This window comes from Choloepus didactylus, chromosome 4, assembly GCF_015220235.1.
Source record: "Choloepus didactylus isolate mChoDid1 chromosome 4, mChoDid1.pri, whole genome shotgun sequence".
Taxonomy (NCBI): Eukaryota; Metazoa; Chordata; class Mammalia; order Pilosa; family Megalonychidae; genus Choloepus; species Choloepus didactylus.
In genome coordinates this window covers 143,399,251-143,405,250 of record NC_051310.1, presented here as the reverse complement: position 1 = coordinate 143,405,250, position 6,000 = coordinate 143,399,251, and positions in this window count along the sequence as shown.

Here is a 6,000-nt window from a genome sequence, read left to right as displayed (position 1 = left end):
GGAACAAAACTCTGCCCTCACCCCCTACCCGAGGCCAGGTGAAGGGCTGGAATGGTGCTGGGAGTATCTTACTTTTAAACACTGGGAGGCTGGACCAACTTGAAGTACAATATACCAAGTCAAGGTTAGGAAGGGCAGCTATTGGTTAAATGTAATCGTTAAGTTCTTGTGTCAACTTGGCTGGGTTTCTGTGCTCAGTTGTTTAGTCAAGCAAGCACTCGCCTGATTATTACTCTGAGGATATTTCGTTGATTGCATCTATGGCTGATTACATCTACAATCAATATAGGAGTTTATCTTCAGCAATGAGAGAAGTCTCATCCAATCAACTGAAGGCATTAAAGAGAGAACTGATGATTTCAGCAGTCAGAAAGAAGAATTTCCATCACTACCTCAGCCAGCCAGCTTCTCCTGGGGAATTCATCCAAACCTTCATTGGAGTTCCCTACTTGTGAAACTTATGAAATGTGGACTTGCCACATACACACACACGTGCACACACACACACATATATCCAATTGGTTGATTCCCTGGAGAACCCTGGCTAATACAGTGAGAAATATATTATTTCTAGCAGGGCTTCTTCAACTTTAATGTGTAGATGAATCATCTGGGGATCCTGTTAAAATGCAGATTCTGATTCAGTAGGTCTTGGATGGAGCCCAAGATTCTGCATTTCTGACAAGTTCCTGGGTTACACTATGCTGCTTTGAGTAGCAAGGACTTACAAACTTAAACATGAGCATTTGAAGCATCAATGGTACTTTTGAGATGCCACAGTTTCTATATGAATTTCCTTCATACTGTAGGTGAACTTTCACTGGTCTTCAAAACTGTTTGCATTGGCTGGATTGAAGACCACAATGGCGAGATAAAGGGAGGAAGTCAAGAAAGTGGGTAAAGGCTGGAACTCAAGTCTTGACTTTGATTATGAAATTATCTTCACTATTACCCTTAGATGATGGCAATGAAGATATACTCTGAGGTCAAAAGAGGGAATACAGGGCCCCAAATCAAACCAATAGTGACATATTTAAAAGCATAATCATTGTTACATTTATATTAATAACAAGGTAACTACATGTGTTGTTTACAGCAAAGGTCTTAAACATTACTCTATAAAGTCACCCGGGGAGAATGTTTAGCAATAGGAGATTGGTTAGAATCGACTATAGTATTTCCACATAATGGAATATGCTACAACTGGAAAAAAGAATGAGAAGCATCCTGGAGTGATCACTAGGATATATTACTAAGGGAAAAAAAGCAAGGTAGTAAAAAGAATGTCTAGAGTACTAAGATAAGATGTATCTAAGGAAAGGGGTAGGATGCAAATCTGTATGTATGTATATGTGTGTATATGTACATATGTGTGTGAGTGTGTATATATATACACATACATACATTTGTTTATATAATACAAGGAAAAAACCAAAACAACAAAAAGCTACAAATAGAGAGAGGTAGGAAAGAACAGGGTAAAACCGTACTTCTCTGAATATACCTTGTGTTTATGGAGGTGCAATACTTCCAAACCATAAACTTAAATTTATAAAGAAATCCTTAAAAAATCAAAACTGAAATAAAACAAGTAGATTGAACTGTGTATCAAATTGGTGGCATAACCACAGAGAGGAATTATTTCAAATCACTTTAGAACACAATAATTTGAGTGTATATTTTTAATGGTTATATCCTATTGTAGGTTGAATTATGTCTCCCCAAAAGATATGTTCATACCCTAACCCTCACTACCTGTGAATGTCACTTTATTTGGAAACAGAACCTTTGCAGATGCAATTAGTTAAGCTGAGGTCATCCTGGATGTAGGTGGACCATAATCCAATATGGTTGGTGTCCTTATAAAAAGAGGAACTTTGGACACAGATGCACAGACACAGAGGGAAGATGCCATGTGAAGACAGAGGCAGAGATCGGAGTTATGCTGCCATAAGCCAAGGAACACCTGGTACCAGAAGCTGGAAGAGGCAAGGAAGGATCCTCCAGAGGCTTCAGAGGGAGCATGGTCCTGCCAACACCTTGATTTCAGATTTTTAGCCTCCAGAACTGTGAGAAAATAAATTTCTGTTGTTTGAAGCCACCTAGTTTGTGTACTTTGTTGGTCCTGGGAAACTAACGCATATCCTAAGGTCAAAAATAACCTAAAAGAAAAACTAAACTGTTTTATTAATCATATTTTTGGCAATAGTGATAGTATTGTTAATCTAAGACTATTATGGGGTAAAGCAAATGAATAATTATTCTGGTGCCACTGGTAACTTAGATTTTGGCAGAGAAAAAGAGGGTACAAATATATAATTCAAAGGTTAAAGTAAAAACCCTACTGTCCTGTATTTGAATTGGAAATGACAATATGAATTCACGATATAGATTATCTTTTTAAAAAATCTGTATTTCATAGCTCTGTCCACTGAAAGGCTGAAAAATAATGGCCAACCCAGTCAAAATAAACACCCTTAGCTCCCAGATTGTGGTTCTCTAAATACCATTTCCCGGTAAACAGAACAGGGGATCCTGGCAAAATGGCTGATTTCCTGCCTGACTAGAGCAGGACATATGCAAGATGAGCCTGGAATATTCTATCATACCAGAAAGCAAAGAAGCTATCAAACACTATTGCTTGTGTCAAAAGTACTTAGGAGCCAATTTGAAGAATCTCTCACTGGTCAAAGAGAAAATAACTTGGAAATCAATAAGAATAACAACTGCAATGGCTTGAAACACTTCAATTATGTTAAAATTCAGAATTTATATTGATAATAAAAATACATATGTACATACTTACATAAATATTGGTCACTTCTGGAAGATGCTGAAGAATAAAGCAAGTTTTATCCTGCCTATACCGAAAGAACAGCACCTTAAGGTAACCAAATAATTGATGAAGAGAAGTTTATAGAAGAATTCCACTAATAAATGGAGAAGATGGTAAAATATTAAAATATCAAAATATCACTATTTTGCAACCCCTAATGCAGCACTGCCCACTAGAACGTTCTGAGGTGACGGAAATGTTCTATATTTGAATTGTCCAATATAGCAGCTGCTAGTCATTTGTGGCTATTGAGCACATGAAATGTGGCTGGTACAGCTAAGGGATGAATTTTAAGTTTTATTTAACTTTAAATTAAATAGTCACATGTGGCTAGTGGCTACTATACGGAACAACATAATACTAATGAAACAACTGATCTGGGCAATGCCCCTTAGCATCACCAAAACCCAACCAGTCTTCTGACGGAAGTAGTCTTTCTATCAAGGCTCTAGATCTAGCTTTCACTTTCGAAAAGAGACCAAAGAGGCCTCCAGACTATACTCTAAGAACTGTTGGAATAAGGGAAATTATGTACCTGGGACCCACAGAAAGCAACCATAGAATATAAATCTTCTCTAATCCGACAGTAGTGTCTCCTGCTAAATCATCATCCACAGTAATAATACATTGAAGTAGAAAGTATAACCCACCAAGAGTCCCATCTTTGAGACACTATACATAATATTAAAGCATGCGTGCACATGCTTGCACATGCATGCACACACACACAGGACTTTCAAAGAAGATTTGGGGTGAACTCTAGCCACACCCTTACTAGTGTGTAACCTCTGCCAGGTCACTTAACTTCTTTGAGCTTCAGTTCCTAAGTCTTGCTATAAAATTGGATTTGATAATAATATCACTGGACTCCGTGCTGTGAAGGTATGTTCCTGAAAGACATTGTAAATGTAAAGTTCTATATAATGGTTAATTATTATTTACTAAAAAGGAAGTCAAATGCCATATGTAAACAAAATCTAAGGAACAGTGTAGAATCTTTTGTTGTACTGAATCTGTGTTGCATGCACAAGGCCTTAGAAATCTTTTGTTGTGGATATTTCACTTCTTTGTATTTGTTGTAATGGGATATAACCTTTGAAGAATTACAAAGCCATTTGGGAGAGCAGTGGTAAGGGAGGCATGCTTTATTTAGTAGTGTGGGGCCTGGTGAGCATCCTCCCTGCTACGATTACACTGAAAATAAGGAAATCATAGACTGCTCATTTCCCCTGTATTCTTTGCAATCTTGTGGAAACTTCCTGTAAAAGGTAGTTATAGCATTAAAAGTAACTGATATCACACTCACTGGATACCACCAGACCAAAAATTGCAGTCCTTTGGGAGAAAAATAAAATAGCATCCTTTATACTTCGTATTAGTTTGGAAGAACATGGAAACCCTAAGTGATGGAGGAACAGACTAATGCCAGAGGCAAGGAAACTATTTAGAAACATGGTTACCATTTAGTAATTCCACTGAGAGGCAGTGCTCATTAGGCAAGAGACTGGTTACACTAAAAAAAAAAAAAACAACAACAAACAAACAAACAAAAAAAACATTCAATTTATTAAACAAAATACAGCACAAAAGTAGAGAGTGCCCTTAGATCTAGGCACATATATCAACTACAGTTTAAAACACAAAATTTTAATAACATCTGCTAAGGGGAGATACAAGGGTAATTTCAGAAATGGAAATGTGCACTTGAATTTTATGTACTATTAGAATCTGAAATGTTGGCATAGCTGTCTCCTCTTTTGGCTTCTCAAGATTACAAATAACTGCTGTGAGCTTACTTGGTGCAACGCACTATGTGTGGAATGCTGAACTTCAGTAGTATTCAAATTGCAAAAGGAATTCAAAGGGGACTTCTGGTTTCCACCATAGTTTCATCAAAACAGCTTCATTTTTATACATATACAAGGTTTTAGCATAATATTTCACTTGAAAAGCTTCATTTCTTAAAACCACTGCTGAAGAGAGCAAAAGAAAAAAAGAAAGAAAGAAAGAAAGAAAGAGGAAGGAAGGAGGGAAGGAAGGAAGGAAGGAAGAAAGAAAGAAAGAAAAGAAAGAAAGAAATGTAGCCTCTGCCTTCAATCGATTTCAAATTTAACCGGGACTCCCAATTTAATAAGCCAAGCCCGTGATCTGGAGGCTTGCACTTATAAAACTCATTCCTGCAAAGGAGAAGCTAAGCCTACCTATGAGTATGCCTAAGTATCACCCCCAGAAAACCTCTCTGGTTGCTCAGATGTGGCCTCTCTCTCCAAGCCAACTCTGCAAATAAACTCACTGCCTTCCTTCCTATGTGGGACATGACTCCCAGGGCTGAGCCTGGCCTTGACACTGGGGGATTGAGAATGCCTTCTTGACCAAAAGGGGGAAAAGAAATGGAACAAAATAAAGTTTCAGTGGCTAAGAGATTTCAAATAAAGTCAAGAGATCATTCTGGAGGTTATTCTTAGGCATTATATAGATATTCCTTTTTGGTTTCAAGTGTATTAGGAGAGAAGGAAATAACTGAAACTGTTGAATTGTACTGTCAATTACTTGGCTTCTCCTCCTCGGTCCATGGATGACACTGATAATTAGTCATCTTTAACAGATTATGAAGTGGCTGTGGCTAAGTCCTAAAGCTGAGGACAACAGTAGAGAGAGCCATCTACGAGCACCAGCCAGTCTCCTTCCCAAAGGCTCACCTGAGATAACATGACCCAGTAAATACAAGTGTCCCTTTCCTTGCTGATCCCTGACACAGCCACAGAATCCTTCTTGACCAGTGCTTCATGTTAGCTACTACCAACTGAATGGAGTTGGAACTTAAAGTGAAACTGTGATCTATATTTCATTGATGCTATATTTACCATCTCACATAGCTTTTGAAGACTTGCTGGATTCACCTTCCCTAACTGAACTATCTCTCTGATGTACGTTGGGCCACCCTTTCTTATCTTTGGCTGGAATAGAGGTTTCAAGTAGGGATGTGTTGGGAGATGGGATAACAAAAGTGACTGCAAGGAAAGGACAAGATTGTTAAGGGCTAATCAGGGTCAAGTACCTGGTGTACTTCTAAAAAAATAGATTTGTCAGCCCCATCACAGATCTACTGATTACAATCTCTAGGTGTGGGGCCTAGGAATACACATTTTAAAGTACTTGCAGAG